This window comes from Grampus griseus, assembly GCF_964374135.1.
Source record: "Grampus griseus genome assembly, chromosome: 2".
Taxonomy (NCBI): Eukaryota; Metazoa; Chordata; class Mammalia; order Artiodactyla; family Delphinidae; genus Grampus; species Grampus griseus.
In genome coordinates this window covers 98,236,007-98,248,186 of record NC_139018.1, presented here as the reverse complement: position 1 = coordinate 98,248,186, position 12,180 = coordinate 98,236,007, and the positions used below count along the sequence as shown (strand labels likewise).

Here is a 12,180-nt window from a genome sequence, read left to right as displayed (position 1 = left end):
GTCAGGGCTCTGCCTCTGACGTGGGAGAGCCAACATCAGGACACTGGTCAACAAGAGACCTCCCAGCTCCACATAATATTAAACGGCGAAAATCTCCCAGAGACCTCCATCTTAACACCAGCACCCAGCCTCACTCAACGACCAGCTAGCTACAGTGCTGGACAACCTATGCCAAACAACTAGCAAAACAGGAACACAACCCCACCCATTAGCGGAGAGGCTGCCTAAAATCATAATAAGTCCACAGACACCCCAAAACACACCACCAGACGTGGACCTGCCCACTAGAGAGACAAGATCCAGCCTCATCCACCACAACACAGGCACTAGTCCCCTCCACCAGGAATCCTACACAACCCACTGAACCAACCTTAGACACTGGAGACAGACATCAAAAACAACGGGAACTACGAACCTGCAGCCTACAAAAAGGAGACCCCAAACACTGTAAGATAAGCAAAATGAGAAGAGAGAAAAACACACAGCAGATGAAGGAGCAAGATTAAAATGCACCAGACCTAACAAATGAAGAGGAAATAGGCAGTCTACCTGAAAAAGAATTCAGAATAATGATAGTAAAGATGATCCAAAATCTTGGAAATAGAATGCACAAAACGCAAGAAACATTTAACAAGGACCTAGAAGAAATAAAGATGAAACAAGCAACGATGAATAACACAATAAATGAAAAGAAAAATACTCTAGATGGGATCAATAGCAGAATAACTGAGGCAGAAGAACGCATAAGTGACCTGGAAGATAAAATAGTGGAAATAACTACTGCAGAGCAGAATAAAGAAAAAAGAATGAAAAGAACTGAGGACAGTCTCAGAGACCTCTGGGACAACACTAAATGCACCAATATTCGAGTTATAAGGGTTCCAGAAGAAGAAGAGAAAAAGAAAGGGACTGAGAAAATATTTGAAGAGCTTATAGTTGAAAACTTCCCTAATATGGGAAAGGAAATAGTTAATCAAGTCCAGGAAGCACAGAGAATCCCATACAGGATAAATCCAAGGAGAAATACACCAAGACACATATTAATCAAACTGTCAAAAATTAAATACAAAGAAAGCATATTAAAAGCAGCAAGGGAAAAACAACAAATAACACACAAGGGAATCCCCATAAGGTTAACAGCTGATCTCTCAGCAGAAGCTCTGCAAGCCAGAAGGTAGCGGCAGGACATACTGAAAGTGATGAAGGAGAAAACCTGCAACCAAGACTACTCTACCCAGCAAGGATCTCATTCAGATTTGATGGAGAAATTAAAACCTTTACAGACAAGCAAAAGCTGAGAGAGTTCAGCACCACCAAACCAGCTTTACAACAAATGCTAAAGGAACTTCTCTAGGCAAGAAACACAAGAGAAGGAAAAGACCTATAATAACGAACCCAAAACAATTTAGAAAATGGGAATAGGAACATACATATTGATAATTACCTAAAATGTAAATTACCTTAAATGGACTAAATGCTCCCTCCAAAAGACACAGATTGGCTGAATGGATACAAAAACAAGACCCATATGTATGCTGTCTACAACAGACCCACTTCAGACCTAGAGACGCATACAGACTGAAAGTAAGGGGATGGAAAAAGATATTCCATGCAAATAGAAACCAAAAGAAAGCTGGAGTAGCAATTCTCATATCAGACAAAATAGACTTGAAAATAAAGACTATTAGAAGAGACAAAGAAGGACACTACATAATGATCAAGGGATCAATCCAAGAAGAAGATATAACAATTGTAAATATTTATGCACCCAACATAGGAGCACCTCAATACATAAGGCAAATACTAACAGCCATAAAAGGAGAAATCGACAGTAACACATTCATAGGAGGGGACTTTAACACCCCACTTTCACCAATGGACAGATCATCCAAAATGAAAATAAATAAGGAAACACAAGCTTTAAAGGATACATTAAACAAGATGGACTTAATTGATATTTATAGGACACTCCATCCAAACACAACAGAATACACATTATTCTCAAGTGCTCATGGAACATTCTCCACGATAGATCATATCTTGGGTCACAAATCAAGCCTTGGTAAATTTAAGAAAATTGAAATTGTATCAAGTATCTTTTCCGACCACAACGCCATGAGACTAGATATCAATTACAGGAAAAGATCTGTAAAAAATACAAACACATGGAGGCTATACAATACACTACTTAAAAACCAAGTGATCACTGAAGAAATCAAAGAGGAAATCAAAAAATACCTGGAAACAAATGACAATGGAGACACAACGACCCAAAACCTATGGGATGCAGCAAAAGCAGTTCTAAGAGGGAAGTTTATCGCAATACAAGCCCACCTTAAGAAGCAGGAAACATCTCGAATAAACAACCTAACCTTGCACCTCAAGCGATTACAGAAAGAACAAAAAAACCCCAAAGTTAGCAGAAGGAAAAAAATCATAAAAATCAGATCAGAAATAAATGAAAAAGAAATGAAGGAAGCAATAGCAAAGATCAATAAAACTAAAAGCTGGTTCTTTGAGAAGAGAAACAAAATAGATAAACCATTAGCCAGACTCATCAAGAGAAAAAGGGAGAAGACTCAAATCAATAGAATTAGAAATGAAAAAGGAGAAGTAACAACTGACACTGCAGAAATACAAAAGATCATGAGAGATTACGACAAGCAACTCTATGCCAATAAAATGGACAATCTGGAAGAAATGGAAAAATTCTTAGAAATGCACAACCTGCCAAGACTGAATCAGGAAGAAATAGAAAATATGAACAGACCAATCACAAGCACTGAAATTGAAACTGTGATTAAAAATCTTCCAACAAACAAAAGCCCAAGACCAGATGGCTTCACAGGCGAATTCTATCAAACATTTAGAAAGCTAACACCTATCCTTCTCAAACTCTTCCAAAATATAGCAGAGAGAGGAACACTCCCAAACTCCTTCTACGAGGCCACCATCACCTTGATACCAAAACCAGACAAAGATGTCACAAAGAAAGTAAACTACAGGCCAATATCACTGATGAACACAGATGCAAAAATCCTCAACAAAATACTAGCAAACAGAATCAACAGCACATTAAGAGGATCATACACCATGATCAAGTGGGGTTTATTCCAGGAATGTAAGGATTCTTCAATATATGCAAATCAATCAACGTGATACACCATATTAACAAATTGAAGGAGAAAAACCATATGATCATCTCAATAGATGCAGAGAAAGCTTTTGACAAAATTCAACACCCCTTTATGATAAAAACCCTGCAGCAAGTAGGCATAGAGGGAACTTTCCTAAACATAATAAAGGCCATATATGACAAGCCCACAGCCAACATCATCCTCAGTGGTGAAAAACTGAAAGCATTACCACTAAGATCAGGAACAAGACAAGGTTGCCCACTCTCACCACTCTTATTCAACATAGTTTTGGACGTTTTACCACAGCAATGAGAGAAGAAAGGAAATAAAAGGAATCCAAATCAGAAAAGAAGAAGTAAAGCTGTCACTGTTTGCGGATGACATGATAATATACATAGAGAATCCTAAAGATGCTACCAGAAAACTACTAGAGCTAATCAATGAATTTGGTGAAGTAGCAGGATACAAAATTAATGCACAGAAATCTCTGGCATTCCTAAATACTAATGATGAAAAATCTGAAAGTGAAATCAAGAAAACACTCCCATTTATCACTGCAACAAAAAGAATAAAATATCTAGGAATAAACCTAACTAAGGAGACAAAAGACCTGTATGCAGAAAATTATAAGACACTGATGAAAGAAATTAAAGATGATACAAATAGATGGAGAGATATACCATGTTCTTGGATTGGAAGAATCAATATTGTGAAAATGACTCTACTACCCAAAGCAATCTACAGATTCAATGCAATCCCTATCAAACTACCACTGGCATTTTTCACAGAACTAGAACTAAAAATTTCACAATTTGTATGGAAACACAAAAGACCCCAAATAGTCAAAGCAATCTTGAGAACGAAAAATGGAGCTGGAGGAATCAGGCTCCCTGACCTCAGACTATACTACAAAGCTACAGTAATCAATACTGTATGGTACTGGCACAAACCCAGAAAGATAGATCAATGGAACAGGATAGAAAGCCCAGAGATAAACCCACGCACATATGGTCACCTTATCTTTGATAAAGGTGGGAGGAATGTACAGTGGAGAAAGGACAGCCTCTTCAATAAGTGGTGCTGGGAAAACTGGACAGGTATATGTAAAAGTATGAGATTAGATCACTCCCTAACACCATACACAAAAATAAGCTCAAAATGGATTAAAGACCTAAATGTAAGGCTAGAAACTATCAAACTCTTAGAGGAAAACATAGGCAGAACACTCTATGACATAAACCACAGCAAGATCCTTTTTGACCCACCTCCTAGAGAAATTGAAATACAAACAAAAATAAACAAATGGGACCTAATGAAACTTAAAAGCTTTTCCACAGCAAAGGAAACCACAAACAAGATGAAAAGACAACCCTCAGAATGGAAGAAAATATTTGCAAATGAAGCAACTGACAAAGGATTAATTTCCAAAATTTACAAGCAGCTCATGCAGCTCAATATCAAAAAAAACAAACAACTCAATCCAAAAATGGGCAGAAGACCTAAATAGACATTTCTCCAAAAAAGATATACAGACTACCAACACATGAAAAATGCTCAACATCATTAAACATTAGAGAAATGCAAATCAAAACTACAATGAGATATCATCTCACACCAGTCAGAATGGCCATCATCAAAAACTAGAAACAATAAATGCTGGAGAGGGTGTGGAGAAAAGGGAACACTCTTGTACTGCTGGTGGGAATGTGAATTGGTTCATCCACTATGGAGAACACAATGGAGGTTCCTTAAAAAACTACAAATAGAACTACCATATGACCCAGCAATCCCACTACTGGGCATACCCTGAGAAAACCAAAATTCAAAGAGTCATGTACCAAAATGTTCATTGCAGCTCTATTTACAATAGCCCGGAGATGGAAACAACCTAAGTGCCCATCATCGGATGAATGGATACAGAAGATGTGGCACATACATACAATGGAACATTACTCAAACATATAAAGAAACAAAATTGAGCTATTTGTAATGAGGTGGATAGACCTAGAGTCTGTCATACAGAGTGAAGTAAGTCAGAAAGAGAAAGACAAATATCGTATGCTAACACATATATATGGAATTTAAGAAAAAAAAATGTCATGAAGAACCTAGGGGTAAGACAGGAATAAAGACACAGACCTACTGGAGAACAGACTTGAGGATATGGGGAGGGGGAAGGGTGAGCTGTGACAGGGCAAGAGAGAGGCATGGACATATATACACTAACAAACGTAAGGTAGATAGCTAGTGGGAAGCAGCCACATGGCACAGTGATATCGGCTCGGTGCTTTGTGACCACCTGGAGGGGTGGGATAGGGAGGGTCGGAGGGAGGGAGACGCAAGAGGGAAGAGATATGGGAACATATGTATATGTATAACTGATTCACTTTGTTATAAAGCAGAAACTAACACACCATTGTAAAGCAGTTATACTCCAATAAAGATGTTAAAAAAAAAAAAAATACGGGCACCCAAAGAAGCTATTGGCATTAATTGACAAGCCATGGAGCAAGGGTATAAAAAATAAACAAAAACAAGCTTCATTTACATTGTACTTTTATCCATAGGCCTAGCAGTCCTAGCAATAGAGGCAGTACAGAGTATTTCCGTGAAAGTTAGTACTTAGGACCAAAATGTGGATTTCATTCACTTGTGTAACATATCTACTGATTATCTACTGTGAACCAGGTACTATGCTGCATACTGAAAGTACAGCAAAGAAGAAACCAGAGCATTCCTGGAATTTTGGAATTTATAATATAGTGAGGAGAGGCAGACAATAAAAACCCCTCAATATAATGCGAAGTAGTGTAAGTGTTCTGGAAAAATAAAATGCAGGGTAAGGGCGCAGATGAGCTGAGCGTACATTTTCTTCAATTGGGCGCTAAGGGAAGATCTCTAATGAGGCGACATGAAAGCAGAACTGAATGAAGTCAGAGAGCAAACCATGCAGCCATCTTCTGGAAGTGCATTTCAGGTAGAAAACATAGCAAGTGAAGTAGCCCTCGAGCCAAAGAGTGTCCTTGACAAGTTCAAGGAGATGCAAGGAAGCCAGTGTGGCTGAAGCAGAGTGAGTGATTGAGAGTGGTGAGAGCTGATTTCAGAGAGAAGCTAGGGTCAGGTCACATAGGATCTTGAATTCTATGATAAGGACCTCTCCTCCTAAGAGTTATGGAATAACGTTGGAGGTTTTTGGTCTCATTTTACATTGGTAAAACATCACTTTGGTTGCTGTCTGGGGAACAGATTACAGGGATCTAAAAGTGGAAGCAGCAGTGTATAGAGGAGCCACTGCAGTAGAATGAACAATGGACAGACTTGGCTGTTTGGACTTGGGTGGTAACAGTGATGACTGTGGTAGATGTGGTGCAGCATAAAGTCTAATCCTGGTTCTGTGTCTTTCCATCATATAACCTTGCCTCTTACCTCTTCTCTGCCTAGATAAGCTTTCTAAGAACAGATAACACAACAGATAAGATAAATGTTTGATTCCTCACACCACCTTGTCTGCTCAGACAAGGATAAGATAAATGGATAGATGGATGGATAAAAGAATGTAAAGGTTGTATCCAGTTCTTTTGCCATCTCTATTCCTTCATTTTCTCCTCAGTTTTGCTGAGAATAGACCAGGTCATCAATCAAACTGATTGAGGACATGTTTAACATTGGACATGGTGTAAAAGTTTGCTGGTGTATAGCTTCCCATGGGGAAAAGCCACTGGTGTGTCTTAAAAGACCTAATTTTCTGCCTTAAAATAAAAAGCCCTGTGTATATCAATAAACTTTTTATTAAGAATTATCAATAAAATATAAAGTTTTATTCCATATACACAGCTCATAAAAAATGCTCATAATCAGTTTTATGTATTTCTCAGGTTATAACATATATTGCAAAATCATTGCTTGTAGCTTCTTCTTAAAAGAGTTAAATCTTTATGGGTTTCATTTCTTTTAGTTTCCTGTACACTTTCTCATTACTTATTTAAATGTAACCTGTAGTTGAGATTCTGTTTTAGGATAAAATTGATTTCTATCAATTATTTACAATTTATAAAAAAAATAGGGATTTATCTTTTTGGTAGATTTCAACTAAGTCATTTTCTCTTTGCTTTATGAGTTGCAATCATCTGTTTATTACTTATAAAGGAAATGGAACTAACAGATAAGTCATGAACAGTTAAAAAATGCTTCACAATTTATATTTTAGCCACAAGTGATTAAAATATCCTAAATGCTTGATTACTTTTAATTTTATTATTGGTGGTAATGGTTATTTTTTAAACTTCATTAATAATTTCCTTGGGAATTCTCACTTTAAAAAAAGACAATGGCCTTAAACATGTGAAAAATGCATAACTTCGTTCATACTTAAAGAAATGAAAATTTAATGAGATGGTAGTTATCTATCAAATTGCTAAAGTAGAAAATACAGTGTTCTGCTTTTTAGGGAAAAGTTAGCAATATATTTCAAAATTTTAAATGTGCATATCTTTTGGCAATTCCACTTCTAAAATTTCCTGTCTAAATATACTTGCACATGTAAACAAAAAATATATGTACAGTTATTTATATTAGCAAAGTATTAAAAATAGTCTAAATATTTATTGATATAAGAAGAATTAAGTATGTTTTATACAACCATTCTATTGAAAACAATATAATTGTAATAGAGAATGAGGTAGATCTAAATGTATTTACATAGTACAAACTTCAAGTTATATTGTTAAGTAAAATAGCAAGGTGAAGAAGAGTATGGATAATATATTACCACTTATGTAGAAAAGAAAAAAGATACGTGCATACATACATGTGTATGCTTAGAATATTTCTGGAAATACAAAAGAAACTGGAAACAGTGGTTAACTTGTCAGGTAACAAAAAGAAACTTTTCACAGAATATTTTTTGTACTGTTTTAACCATGTACCTGTATTTTCAAAAACTAGTAGCTTATTTAAAAAATACAACTAGAAAAAGTAAAGAGCAAAACAGACAATTTAGGAAAATAAATCAGTACTTAAAGCCTAGCTTAATAAAATCCTCTAGGATGCAGGGATAATTCTTAGAGAAGAAAATTAGAGAATAAATGATTGATACAGTAGTCAGAGAGACTTCTATAACTAGAGAGGAGAGATCCAACATAAGGAGAAAAAAAAAGTTAAACAAATGGAACAGAATCAATAATAAGATGCATAATTAAAGAGAACAATCTTTTAGTGGGAGAGAGAGGAAAGCAAGTATGAAGTTAAGAAATTCTCTACTAGTGAAGAGATACTCACGTCTAGGTACTAATGAATAATAAATAATAAATAAAAATAAATAATAAAACATCTGCCAAAATGTTTGAAAGACAAAATAAAGGAAAAAAATCTTTTAGGCTTATAAACAGAAAAGCAAGTATATAAAATTATTTAAAGCATGCTGACCTGTGATCCTCTCATTCCCTAGAGGCTATGGGATAACAAAACAACATCTACAGAGTCGTGAGAGGAAAATTTGCAGTGGACCGAAGAATTTTATATACTCATTTGTTTTTGGCATGAAGGCAAAGTACATACAGCTGAACTGGCTCTACTAATCAACATGCAAAGATGTGGAGGGATTGGTTCCTTCTTTCATGAAGCATGTAGATAAACCATAAAAGTGATACATCTTATCATGAATCATTTTTCGTTACAGAAATAAATCTATTTACTGGACACAAGGAGTTCTTTTGTTCTAGCCTCTCTCCCCCTCAGGCCAGACTTGTACCAGATTCAGAAGCCTAATTAAATAGGAATTACAATTTTTATTAAAGGATAAAACAGCCACCATCTATGCCAAGAAAAATGACTGAATGAAAAGATCCAAAAGGTTATTATGGGTACCTCTGGATAACTCTTCTCCCCTATGTACTTGTATTTAAATAAGAATGATTTTTCATGTTTATTCTGGAAATGAAGATACATATTCACTGAAAAATATTCAAACAATACAGAAAAGTTCAGAGAAAAATATCAATTACCATAAATCCCATGATTCACAGATATGTTGTTAAACTGTGCCTGATTACCCTTCAGGATAACACTGTATGAATTTATGTATCTAAAATATATGTGTGCATACAATTTGTATAAATGCTTTATGTTCTATAACCCACTCCTTTCACTCAACAGTCTTCCATGCCAATAAAATTAATGTCATCATTTAATATGGTTTTTAAAAACTATTCTGTGTGTATTCTTGGGCATACACTTCTACATATTTCTGTTATATTCTCCAGATTGGTCTGAGCTTAGAGAATAAAAGATCTTTCTGTTGCATCATACGACTTCATCAAGGGGGTTGATACACAAAAAGTGAGTTTCAGGTGGATTGTAGATCTAAAATAGAAAGGTAAACAATAAAGCTTTTAGAAGAAAATGTAAGAGATTATTTTCATAATCTTGGGTAGGCAAAGATTAATTAAAGAGGACAAAAACAGTACTACTAATAAAGGAGGTTATTGATAAATTGCACTGTTTAAACTTAGAACCTCTATTTTTCAAAAGAAATCATTAAATGACATGTTAAAAAGGCCATACTACCCAAAGCAATCTACAGGTTTAATACAATCCCTATCAAAATACCATGACATTTTTCACAGAACTAGAACAAATAATCCTAAATTCATATGAAACCACAAAAGACTCAGAATAGCCAAAGCAATCTTGAGAAAAAAAGAACAAAGCTGGAGGTATCACACTTTGAGACTTCAGAAGATACCACAAAACTACAGTAATCTAAACAGCCTGGTACTGGCACAAAAACAGATACACAGATCAGTGGAACAGGATACAAAGCCCAGAAATAAGCCCACACACCTATGGTCAATTAATCTACAACAAAGGAGGCAAGAATATACTATGGAGAAAGGACAGTCTCTTTAACAAGTGGTGCTGGGAAAACTGGACAACTACATGTAAAACAGTGAGATTAGAACATTTCCTCGCATCATAAAGAAAAATAAACTCAAAATGCATTTAAAAAATAAAAACAAGCAAAAGGCAAACAAACAAAAATAAAGAAAATAAGTAGAATATTTCTATAACATGAAGACGAGAAACCATAAAGCTCCTAGAAGAGAACATAGGCAGAACACACTTTGACATAAATTGTAGCAATATTTTATTGGCTCTGTCTTCTAAGGCAAAAGATAAAAGCAAAGATACATAAATGGAACCTAAGTAAACTTAAAGCTTTTGCACAGCAAGGGGAACCACTGACAAAAATGAAAAAAATCTACTGAATGGGAGAAAATATTTGCTAATGATATGACTAACAAGGGGTTGATATACAAAATATATAAAAAGCTCATACAACTCAACATCAAAACAAAACAACAACAACAAAAAACACCAAACAACACAATCAAAAAATGGGTAGAGGACCTGAATAGACATTTTTCAAAGGAGACATACAGATAGCCAACAGGCACATGAAAAGCTGCTCAACTATGCTAATTATTATAGAAATGCAAATAAAAACAAGGTACCACGTCTCATCTGTCAGAATGGCTATCATCAAAAAGTCTACAGGGCTCCACTGGTGGCACAGTGGTTGAGAGTCCGCCTGCTGATGCAGGGGACATGGGTTCGTGCCCCTGTCCGGGAAGATCCCACATGCCACGGAGCGGCTAGGTCCGTGAGCCTTGGCCGCTGAGCCTGTGCGTCCGGAGCCTGTGCTCCACGATGGGAGAGGCCACAACAGTGAGAGGCCCACGTACCGCAAAAAAAAAAGTCTACAAATAAAAAATGTCGGTGAGGATGTTGAGAAAAGGGAACCCTTGTACATTGTTGGTGGGAATGTAAATTAGTGCAGCCACTATGGAACAGTATGAAGCTTCCTCAAAAAACTAAAACTAGAACTACCATATGATCCAGCAATCCCACTCCTGGGCATATATTCAGAGAAGATGAAAACTCTAATTCAGAAAGATACATGCACCCCACGTTCTTAGAAGCATTTTTACAACAGCCAAGACATAGAAGCAACCCAAGTGCCCATCAACAGACAAACAGATAAAGAAGATGTGGTATATATATACAATATAATATTTCTCAGCTATAAAAAGAATGGAATTCTGCTATTTGCAGCAACATAGATGAACCTAGAAAATACTATGCTTAGTAAAATAAGTCACATACACGTGGAATCTAAAAAAATAATACAAGTGAATGTATATGCAAAACAGAAAAAGACTCACAAATTTAGAAAACAAACTAGTGGTTACCCAAAGGAAGAGGGAAGGGGGGAGAGGCATATTAGAGGTATGCAATTAAGAGATACAAACTACTATAAAATAGATAAGCAACAAGGATATACTGTACAGCACAGGGAATTATAGCCATTATCTTGTAATAACTTTTAATGAAGTATAATCTGTGAAAATACTGAATCACTAAGCTGTATACCTGAAACTAATATAATATTGTAAATCAACTATATAAAGACATTATTAAGAGAATAAAAAAGCAAGTCATAGACTGAGAAAATATTTGCAATACAAATATCCCATAAAAGGCTAATATCTACAATATATAAAGAGCTTAAAATTTTTAAGAAAATGTCAGAGAGCTCAATTAAAAAAATGGACAAAAGATTGAAAAGGTAGCTCACAAAAGAAATAACTAAATGGCCAAAAACCTTATGAAGAAGTATTTCACTTTCTTAGTCATCGGGAAAGCAGAAATTAAACTACAATTTTAATTATCATTACACATCTATCAAAATGGCTAGAATGAAAAAGACAGGCAATAGCAAGTTGGTGGAGATGTGGAGCAATTGGAACTTGTATACACTGTTGATGGGCCAGGTAACTGGTATAATCACTTTGGAAAACTAGTTTGTAATATCTACTAAACTGAACATATGCATCTCTATGACTTAGTAAGTCCACTCCTTGGATATATCCATGACAGATATGTGTACATATATATCCGCTGAAACGTGAATAAGAACATTCATAGCACCACTTTAATAGTCTAAAATTGGAAACTACCCAAATATACCTCAATAGTAAAATGA

At 35.6% G+C, this 12,180-nt stretch overlaps 1 protein-coding gene across 1 annotated transcript in view; it reads right to left on the bottom strand.

Moving 5' to 3' along the window:
* The window catches only part of UNC13C (unc-13 homolog C), a gene marked incomplete at both ends in the record, with an annotated part of 576,078 nt that overhangs the window by 125,301 nt on the left and 438,597 nt on the right, over window positions 1-12,180 (bottom strand). The window lies entirely within an intron of this gene.